This window comes from Suricata suricatta, chromosome 10 (genome assembly GCF_006229205.1).
Source record: "Suricata suricatta isolate VVHF042 chromosome 10, meerkat_22Aug2017_6uvM2_HiC, whole genome shotgun sequence".
Lineage (NCBI taxonomy): Eukaryota > Metazoa > Chordata > Mammalia > Carnivora > Herpestidae > Suricata > Suricata suricatta.
Genome location: NC_043709.1, coordinates 69448188 through 69459198, shown reverse-complemented (window position 1 = coordinate 69459198; position 11011 = coordinate 69448188). Strand labels below are relative to the sequence as shown.

Here is an 11011-nt window from a genome sequence, read left to right as displayed (position 1 = left end):
GGGCACAAACTCCTCCTTTTGGGTTCTGTTTTGAGTTAGTCAAGCAAAATATTTTATAATTTGAAAAGTTATTTTCCTATCTGTATTTTGGATGCTCCTTTTGATCCTTTTGAAATCCTTTCTGAATTTTTGTTTCTTTGAGATATGGTCAGTATTGAAATGATTCATGATTTTTTTTCCCAAAAAAAGGAGGAATTCTTGACATCTTGGCTTTTCTTGCCTTTACTCCTGCTCAACACAATATTGTTTGGCAATGAGCACCACCTGAGCATGAGAAACTATGTTTTAAAGAGCTTGCCATTTTGTTGAATACTATAGAAAAATACTAAAAATAGGCTTATAAAAATAAAAGTACTATCTATGTTCTCCCCAAACTTAGGCAAAGAAAATATATGCAAACCGTAAGCTAATGTAATTGCATTGTCAGTCCCTGAGTAGACACAAGATGGCTACAGCAGATCCAGATCCTCACCTTCATCTTGAGAGAGCACCGGCACCAATGTGACAACCCTTGAGAAAAGGCTCGCCGTCCCAGACAGCCACACCACCGTAAAATATCGTGACAGTTAGTTTTCCTAAGTTTCTGTAAGCCTGCCTACCACTCTGTGCACTGGGAAAAGAGCCCCCTGCCCCACTTGCTATAAAGCGAGGCTGAACCCGCTGTTCGGGACCCAGAATTTGGAGGACCGCTCCTCTGGGCTGGCATGTGTAAATAAAGGAATCACTTCACTTCCTCTGGTGTTCGGTCTGAGTCTTTTCCCGTTACAATCTTAGAAGAGTGATGCCAATGGACAAAGTCATCAGATCCAGTTGGATTGGGGCTTCATTGATGGGTTTGAGTCAGTTGCTCATCCCTGAATTTGTGCCCGAGGGATGGCCTTTGTTGATTGGTTTAGGCCTAGGTTACAATCACTCCCTTAACTGGTCAATGGGGTCCATCAGAGAGGGGGGAAAGAGCTGTGTCCCTAAACCAAAATCACAAGGGACTGCCAGATGAGTCAGGGGCCCAGGATGGCCAACAATCAATGTCTATCATTGAACATTCATACTAGTCACAAAATCAGATTAAGTTTCTCTCCCATGGCTAGAAGGTTAGCTCCTGGAGTTCCCATCCAGCCCCTGACATGCACAGGCACTGAAACAGTACCTTTCTGCAGGCTTTATGCCCCTTCAGTTTCTTCTCAACACAGTAGTCAAAGTGATCTTGTAAGGGCACAAATTAGATCTTGTCCATCCTACTGTCTTTCTAGTTCATGCCAGTAAAAGCCAAACTTGTTGTAAATGGACCCAAGGGGCATCACACTCTGGTCTCCCCATCTCCTATCTCTTGTCTCTGCCCTCATCTCCTGCCTCTTCATCTCTGCTCTGCTCCAGCCAGTCTGGCCCTACCACTGCTTCTCCAAAATCACATGCCCTCAGCATGGACACAGAGAAGCATGTGGCTCACTCCTTCTCCTCAAATTCCCTTCATTAAAACATCCCCTGGTCAGCCTAGCTCTGTCCCATCTGCTCCATAAACTCCCATTCCTTTTTCTCTGCTGGAATTTTCTCCACAGCATTTATCACCACCTGAGAGACCTATGTTCTTTGTGATTTTTGTTGTTGTTGCCATCACTGGAATAAAGCGCCATGGTGTCAGGGGCTTCAGATGTTTTGCTTCATCAGTCTGTCCCCAGCACCAGAATAGCCTCTAGCACATATGGATGCTCAGGAAATATCCATTGAATGAATGGATAATGTTCCATTTCTTTTATTTACCCCACAGGCCTTAGTGTGGGAAATGTCTCCTGGCATCGCATGCCCTGGGAAAAGTGAGGCACGCCTATCCGGTACTTCGTCAGCACTTCCTCCATCAGTCTGGTCTCTACAGCATCGATGCTGTTATCCTCAACCACTTGTATTTCCCTAATGCCTAGCACAGAAGACATGCTCAGTAGATGTGTAAATAAAGTTGAATGAATAAAGAATGTTCTGAGTATGGCATTAACCATGAATGCTCAGAGAAATTTCAGAAAATCTTATACCATACCAAGTTGCCAGTTATTCCAGAGAGAATAGTAAATTCCCATGAAAGTAAATTTTGTCAATGCACTGTTTTGGCTACTGTGTCATCCCACTTATGAGAAGTTAGGTATATGCCCTGATGAAACTATTCTAAATCAAACCATAGACTTAAACTTTTTCTAGCCAATCACGTTAACATTTTCTGTTTTTCCTTCAATGCTTTGCCCGGATGCACACACGTGCGCACACACACACACACACACACACACACACAGTCACCCTAAGACAGTGTATCATCTAATACAGCAATATATTCATTAACATGAACATAGTAAGAGGAACTATTAAACTTCTGAGTCTCTGTAGCTTTCACATAGTGTTCTGAGGAGTGGAATAAGAGGCAGAAGTCTGATCTAACACAAGAAAGGGTAGGAGGCAGGAGGGAAAGGCCCAGGGGTGAGGCAGCCATGTAGACTCCCACTTTGGCCCAGTAAACCAGGCTGGCCTCCAGCATGACTCAATTTGAAGCCCCCCTCAGAAGACTTGGCTAACATTACTTCCTGCCCCAGTCAGACTTGGCTCAAGAACTAGAACAGGCCAAAACCTGCTAAAGAGCCCATTAGTAGATTCAACAGTCAGGAACTGGGGGAAGGGAAAGAGGAAATAAGGCAAGAACTGAAACCTTCTGTTAAAACAATATTAATTCCCCATAAATGTCATCTTTTATCAACAGAGCTCACACAGTAAGCTTGTGAAAGGTCTGAAATTCTAAAAAGGATTTTTTTTGTGCTGGACACTCTTCCAGACCCAATATAAGGTCCAGAATAATGTTAACTTTCTCACAATTATAAACCAAAAGTGTCAGAACATCAAAACTTCCCAAAAAACAGAGTCCAAAATAATCTGACATAATTATTCTAGTCCAAGACTACATATGAGTAGTCTGAAGATTTCTTGTTTAGCTATTGGACTACATTTCTAGAGAAAAAAAACTACATTTGTAAATTTCAAATGAATTAAGACAGAAGACTTATGGGATGGCACAGAGAAACAAATGTAGGTGGTTCAGAAAGTCAGCTTCCAATACTGCTTTTAAGACCTTCTAGGCAAACATTGACTTTTTAAAAATTGCAGTGCTACATATCTTGGGTATTGTGAAACTTCTTGATTTTCTTGGGTGATAATAATATTACAATACTGATACTATACATCAAAGAAGACATTCTGAGATATTGAAGATAATTCATTTAATCCTCATGACAGCTCTATAATGAAGGCATGTTAACATTATCCCCATGTATACAGCTGAGCAAACAGAGGTGTAGGGAATTTAAGTAGCTGTCCTCACACAGCAAGCAACTTAAAGAGCCAAGATTTAAACCCACACTGCCTGGCTTCTAAAATCACAACATCAACCATCTCACTGTACATCTTCTCAGTGAATACCAGTCATTTTAGTAATCACTGAATCCTTCTAGTCTATAGATTAAGAGATTCTTAAATCGGAAGCCAAAAATGCTATTAGGCATTCAAGGTATATCCTCTACCCCTTAAAAGGAGCTAAATCTCAGTAAGTTACTGCCTCCTAGAAGCATATTGGGCTGTCTTTATGTTCTTCTCAAATTTCCATTCTGTGATAATGTGCTACTTTTTGGCTGTTCTTGGCCTTGGCTCTTATACTTCACGCTATCACATTTGTTCTAGTTGGCTCTTGGATCTTCCCAAAATATCAGAAAAATAACTTTGCTCCATACTTCTACATGGCTTATCTCTCAGAACAGGATTAGGATCTGCTTTTCTCTGTCCTGCAGCTGGGATAAAACAATCTGGAGGCCCCGAATCAATCTGAATATTGACAATTCTGTAAACAAATATAAAATATGCTAGAGTGTCTTATAGACATATTTTTCCCCATGGGCCATGACCAAGATTATTTATCTTTAGGAACATTCCAAATGAAGATTTTATAACAATTTCTCAAAATGACTGAACTTATCCTTAGGCTTTTCTCAAATCTTCTAAAAAAGTTATACTTCTGTACCAGGTATTTACAATACACAACTTAGCAAAAGCTATCCTTTGACTATTTAAGCTTAGTTGAGTTGATACTAGAGATTTATCCAGATGCTACTGTCCCACATCATTCTAAACCAGTCTGTGGATTGTTGGGGGAGATTAAATAGCCAATATTGTCAGCTTTCTTTATGTCCCAGCTATGATTTTGTGAGCAATAGCACCAAGAGTTTCAATAAGGGAGGGGGGATGTCTCACTCACTGGTTTCTATCTAGACTCAGCTAAAACTTAAAAGGCAACTATGATTTTGATTTTGGAATTAATTCAACAAATATCTGTTAAATATAAATTATATGCTAAGTAGTGTGATAGGCTCTGAAGATATAAGAACTAATAATAAATAATAGTAACGTTACTATTTTTACCTCTTTTATATTAAACTCTGTGCTAAGTATTAAAAATTTATTTATTTGATCCTCATAACATTATGATAATTATATTATGGTGATCCTATTACCTCATTCTATAATGAGGAAACTGAGGCACAGGAAAGTAACTTGTCCAAAGTTACACAGCCAATATGTGAAGGAGCTGGCTTCTAACTTCAGTCTGAATCCAGGGTCCGCACTTTGACTACTCAATATACACCTACATTTATAGAATAGAGATCAAACAGATGTGCAAGCAAATAATTTTAACACTTTCTGCTTTTCCTTGGGCCACGAATATAAAAATCCCTCTCTGGTAGACCCTCTTAGCTCCATCGGTGTGGGTGGGGCTAGAGCGCTCTGCTGCACAATGTCCAGGGCTCAGCCAAGCTAGTGAGGTAGCTCCATCCTGAGCAGTATTTAAGCCATTGCTCTCAGGTTGTTATAAGGCAGCAGAACTGATAGAAGTGTCTTATCCATGACTATGTGACCTTGAATTTTTATTATAACTTGTGTTGGCTGAAGTCACAGGGTGAAAGAAACAATGGCTGTCATTTGTTGTTTATGTACCGCTGCGGGTGCTGAAGCATACTGTCACATAGATTTCCCCTCCCGCCAGTGTTGTACTATTGGAACTTCACACTGGAGCGTCACCAAAGAGAGAGGTGGCTATGGGCTACCGGGCAATTCTGTCCTCCACTGATAATGTTTTTATTTCTTTTCAGTTATTGGAGCTGTTGGCTAGCGAGTTAAAGCCTAGAATCATGGCCAGATAATAAAGAGCCTTGCAGGCCATGCTAAAAAGTTTAGGATCTATATTGTATATCATTTTATTCCAAATGCTTGACACCCTAACATGATTTCTTCTTCAGGTCTAGCCACACATGTATACTAAGATTTGATAAAGTCTCTCTCCTTGACCAAACCTGAACCAGATTCCTCTGAGTCTCAGTTGATTAGGTCCTAATCTGGGTTTCTGTCCTTGGCCTCTTTAGGTCAGTCTTAGCAAGAATCCTACTGGGTCAATTTAATGATATCTTACCACTCTGGCCTACCTTCAGCAAAAATTCTGTACTGTCAGGTTACAGAAGCCCCTTGGCTTTGGTATTTCCTCTTAGTAAATTCCATCCACTGCCCTACCCTGAACTTTGGTTATAAATCCCCACTTATCTTGGTTGTATTCAGAGTTAAACCCAGTCTCTCTTCCCTAATGCAAAACTTCCATTGTGGTAGCTTCTCTTGAAAAAATTATTTCCTACTATCTTTAAGAAGTATCATGAAAAATCTTTCTTTAACACTTTTTAATGCTTTCCTTCTGTTTCATTAAAAAATACATATCTTTTGGAATCAACTGCTTTTTGTGGATTTCTGATTAATCATGACAGATGTGCCATGTGTTTCTGCAGAATTTTAAACTTCATATTGTTATCTTTCTGAGTGTTCACAGAACCAAACATTACTGATTTTTAAAAATACAGAATTGTATTTAGTAAAGCTGCTTATAATATTTTATAAATATATGGTCTGAACCCTGTCAAGTCCCAGAATTAAGCTCGTAATTAACCTCATAAATTAAGTCCCAGAATTAAACTCCTAATGATTTTCAGTTGTCTTTGATAGAGAAATAATACTCAACAGTAAAAAAAAAAAAAAAAAAAAAAAAAAAAAAAAAAAAAAAAAAAAAAAAAAAAAAAAAAAAAAAAAGTCTGTAAGTAAACTCCAAGTCAGGTAAAAGAGCTGAGCATCTTAATTTGAAAAAGACACAATAAATAAGTGACCAGTAACCATTAGGGCTCATATCAACTTGTAAATTTACCATTTTTCCTAAACAGAAAGTAGTTTAAAAATATTTTTAAGAAATTTTCACATAATAAGGATGTTGTTTTAAAAACTACATTTCAAACCAGAAAGAGAGGCTTATTATAATTATATCAAAAATACTATTTCCTTTCACTAGAATGGGTTTTCACATTTTCTCACTTCCTGAAAATAAATACATGTTGGTAAATTATAACTGGATGGACCACACCCAGAGAATGGAGAAGACCAGTTGAATTGTTAACATTCCACTTTCCTATCTTAATCTGATGTTTCAGATCATTCATGTGAGGGTCCTAAACCACATTAAAATATCTACCTGGGGGGCATTTTTAACTACTAATGAGATAAACAGGATGTGTTGGTTGTAATTCTAAAAGGCTTGCATAACTCAACTAGCGCCTCTGGCAGTTACCTACCAACCTGTTTTTAGACTTCAGGATCTTCCTCCTCCTCCTCCTCCTCCTCCTCCTCTTTGTCTTTTTCTTCAAGAGCTTCAAGCATAGGAGCAGACTCATTCTATATAAATTCTACCTGAAGCCTACTTTGAATGCTGCCATAAGGCTGACAGACCCCTCTTGCAAGGATACTATTGTATGGGTGATTTTAACTTTTACTATAGGGAGCTATAAGTAAACTTTCTCCAGTTAGGTAGAGGATGAAGAAGAAAAATTGCAATAGATTTTGGTGTGTAAGTCCCTGAAACTATGATTTAATTTCCTATAATGAAAAAAATCAAGCATCAAATATAAAGAATAATAACCACCCATGTATCCACAACTGAAATTTAACAAATGTTGGCATTCTTGCCTTAATATTTTAAAATATCTTTTAAAATAAAGTATTTCAGATAATGAAGCTTAAGTGTGCCCTTTCTCAGTTTACTTTCTTTCTTTCCCTAATGTAACCACTATCTTAAATTTGTAGCTTATTATGTCCATAAATATTTTATACTTTCATCACAAATGATATACTCATTAATAATATTTTGTATCTTTTGGATGGTTTTAAAAATTCTTGGGGTGCCTTGGTAACTCAGTTTGTTAAGTGTCTGACTTTGGCTCTGGTCGCTCTCACAGTTCATGGGTTCAAGCCCCACATAGGGCTCTGTGCTGACAGCTCAGAGCCTGGAACCTGCCTTGGATTCTGTCTCCCTCTTTCTCTGCCCCTCCCCACTCTGTCTCTCTATCTCTCTTTCAAAAAGTAGATAAACATTTTAAAAATTAAAAATTCCCTTCTGCAATATAATTTTTATATACTTAAAGTTATATATGCCATATGTATAATTTTGGTTGGTATGTTTTTTAAGGTTCCATATTGTTTTATACCCATTTTCTCCTACTAATGAACATTTAAGTAGTTTTCAACCTTTTCCTATTTTTATAATTCAACTTTGATACTTTCACAATGAACACAAACAATTTTATAGAACATCAACATCAAACACGGCCATTCTGTGGTGGTGATAGATCAGAACAAAAACTAGCAGTGATTACTGTGTGATCACACCTGACTATAGACAAAAACATGAATGCTGTTCAACAAAAATGATCAAACATCCCTCTCTAGCTCATATGACAGACAACTTCTTCTTGACCAATTATGGCTTTAGATTCATTCTAGACTTCTCTCCTTCTAAATTAGATTTAATGCAATACTTGATTATCCATTTATCCCACTCCTGTCCAATTCAGAGCAAAGCCACACTTCATAAGGCCTCTCTGGAACCACCTTACACAAAGCTAAATCCGTAAGTTCCTTCTAGCCCCTCTCACTTGGGCGCCTTGCCATTCTCCATAGTGAGTATCACCCTTCATGCAACAAGAAACCCAAATTGTTCAAACTTAGGTTTGTTCCTGGTGACCTGTGGCTGGAGAGCAAGGACACTAATGAGCCTGAACAGTTTTTCACACCTGCCTTGGTCAGAATAACCATCAGAGGTACAAGTTGATTTTGTCTCTAAGATAATTAGAGGGGCCAAAGCTCTCTATGGTCTCCTTTTGTTTTGTTTTCTCCTGAATTGTATGGTTGTTCCCTTTGACCATTTTTCTACTGCATTGGGTTTTTTTTCCATTTTGTTATATATTTATAGTCCTTCATATTTTCTAGATATAAAAGCTTCACAGGTTGTACTGAAATTTATATTTTTAATTAGTCATCCTTATGGATTTTTCCAATGGTGTGGGATCTTTGTGGCCCAAGACATTCATCCATATATATATATATATATATATATATATATATATATATATTCTATTTTTCTCCCATTTCTAATATTGGAGTTCTGCTTTTTTTTATTTTAAAGTTAGACTACTAATCTCCTAGATTAGTGGTATTGATATGATTTTATTTTTCCCAATCTGAATAACAAACTATTCAAATAAAATATATTTGACAGTTTTCCTTTCCCCATCCCTATACCTGACATGTATTAAGCTTCTAAAGATATGTGAATCTGGTTCTTGATTCTATCCTATTCTATTGTCTAGTCTATTAATATACATTGATATACACTGTTTTCATCACCACTGTGCTCCATTCTTTTCTTTAAAATACCTATAATTTGTAATTAAATTTGTTCTTTTGTGATGTCTAACTTTGTCATAAGTTTATATGTTCCATATGGTAAACTCAGTGTTCTGCACCAGGCCTAACACACAATAAAGACTCAATATATATTTGTTGAATGAATGGATAAGTGAGTGGAAAAATAAATTAATATTAGAATAGAGTCATAGTATTAAATCAAATAATCTGACCTTTAGCTTCCTGTGGCCTCCTGCATGTCCAGTTCTCAACTCTTCTACTTTGGGCAGATTATTGGGGTTCATTAAATGTCTTCTCAATTTACTTCTTCCTGTTTTTGCTGTTCCTCAGAAAGAAGAGTTCCAAGTTAGTTCATATTGCTTCATTTTTATTTCATCCCTGTATTTTATCAAACTGAGATACTCAAATTTTCATGCAGGTGAATATTTATTTTCTCTTCCATACTCTTCAAAGTTTCCTCCAATATTTGCAACAACTTCTTCCTTTATTATTATTTTTCTTTTAATTTTTGAGAGAGAGAGAGACAGAGACAGCTAGCCAGCACTGTGATGGATGGAGGGGCAGAGAGAGAAAGAGAATCTTAAACAGCATGGAGTCCCATGAGGAGCTTGATCCCAAGACCATGAGATCATGACCTGAACCAAAATCGAGATCAAATGCTCAATATATTGAGCCACACAAGCACCCCTTACTTTATTTCATAATAATAACCTTAACACTTAATGCTTGTATAGTAAGTACTATGGGCCAGGGTCTACTCTACATATACTGTAAATATATTAGGTCATCTAATCTTCACAAATATCCACAGGATACATGCTCTCTCTTAACATAGCTGTCTATGGATGAAGGAGCTACGGCACAGAGAATTTAAGCAGCTTGCCTAAGGTAAGTCAACTAGGGCATGCTTAAAACAGGTTGTGAACCCAGGCGGTTTGGGTTTGGGGAAGGAGAAAATTTTAAAGTCTATATTTATATACACTCTGGTTTCTCTTCAGATAGAATAAACCTTTCGCCTTTTACTAAAGTCTATATTTATAACTTATTCTATATAGACATTGCTTATTCTATATTTTGAAATGTATTTCTAGTCATATTACTTTCATAAAGGTAACATTAATTACATAAGGGGCATATTCAGGGATTGGGCTTGCTTCATTCCTATGAACTGTGGAGGCGGCCTCTAACCTTGCACAGTTACGGCTTAAAATCCTAAAGGAAGAAAGACCCTCCCTCTTTCAGAATCTCTATGTTAAAAAGTATCACACATACATATGCACAGATATACATTACACTTTTTTCTCTGAATTACCTATTTCCTCTGGAGTCAGATGTTCTCGAAATGTTCAATTGGAAATCTTCCTTTTGCATTGCATAGGCTGGGATCTGGCAGGGGAAATCAAGAGAAGTGTCAGAGCCACCTTGCCCTCCCCTGCACAGCTTTTCATCCCTTTTAAAAGCCATTTGTTTAGTTTGCTCTAAAGGTCTTTGTATGCTTTAGAGTTGGGGCTGATGTTAGTAGGTTTGGTTGTATTTAATAATTTTGTGTTTTGAAGATTACAGTCCCTTGCTCAATTTATAGCCTTCCCTTTTGTCCGTCACTGCCCCAGAGGTAGTAGAGGCCCTATCAGCAAGACTGAGCTCCCTCTGGTTTGTCCTTTAGAAGGGTTTAAATCTCACATCTATCTTTCAGTCGGGATTCTTCATAATCTCTGGGCCACAGATACCCTTGTGCTGTTATGGACTTATTTTCTTCAGTACATCTTTCCTGGACTTTAATGAGGTTGAGGAGGATGGTAAATTAAACACACGTGTCCTGTCTGCCATCTTGAACTGGCAATCAGAATAGAAATAACTTACAAATTCTTGAGAGAGATTTCAAAATTCCCTAGATGTGTCACTTGACTTTCACAACTTTGGAAAAATTAATTTATAAATGAATACACTAAGCAAAATAGACCAATCAATTAGAACATAACTAGAAGTATGCCAAAGATCACGAATTAGGTAATATTTTGCAGGAAGTTTTGTGACTTCTCACTTGCTTGTAATACATTGTGACACGTGCTTTCATTTGCTTGTATCATTTTGGAATGAATTCTCCAGGGTAATGTGATTTTTTTTTCCAGAAAAGATGAAATGAAGAACAAAACATTTTACTAAAAATAACTAAGATAGTAATATGTACTTTAAAAAAAAT

The 11011-nt window shown here is 37.2% G+C and overlaps 1 long non-coding RNA gene across 1 annotated transcript in view; it reads right to left on the bottom strand.

The window, feature by feature from the left end:
- Positions 1-10201, bottom strand: part of LOC115305705 — a 10758-nt gene extending 557 nt beyond the window's left edge. Inside the window, exons 1-2 of the long non-coding RNA XR_003914953.1 lie at positions 10124-10201; positions 9024-9130 (exon numbers count right to left, since the gene is read on the bottom strand). This is a non-coding gene — a long non-coding RNA (uncharacterized LOC115305705). The remainder of the gene's footprint in view (positions 1-9023; positions 9131-10123) is intronic.
- Positions 10202-11011: the final 810 nt, after the last annotated feature.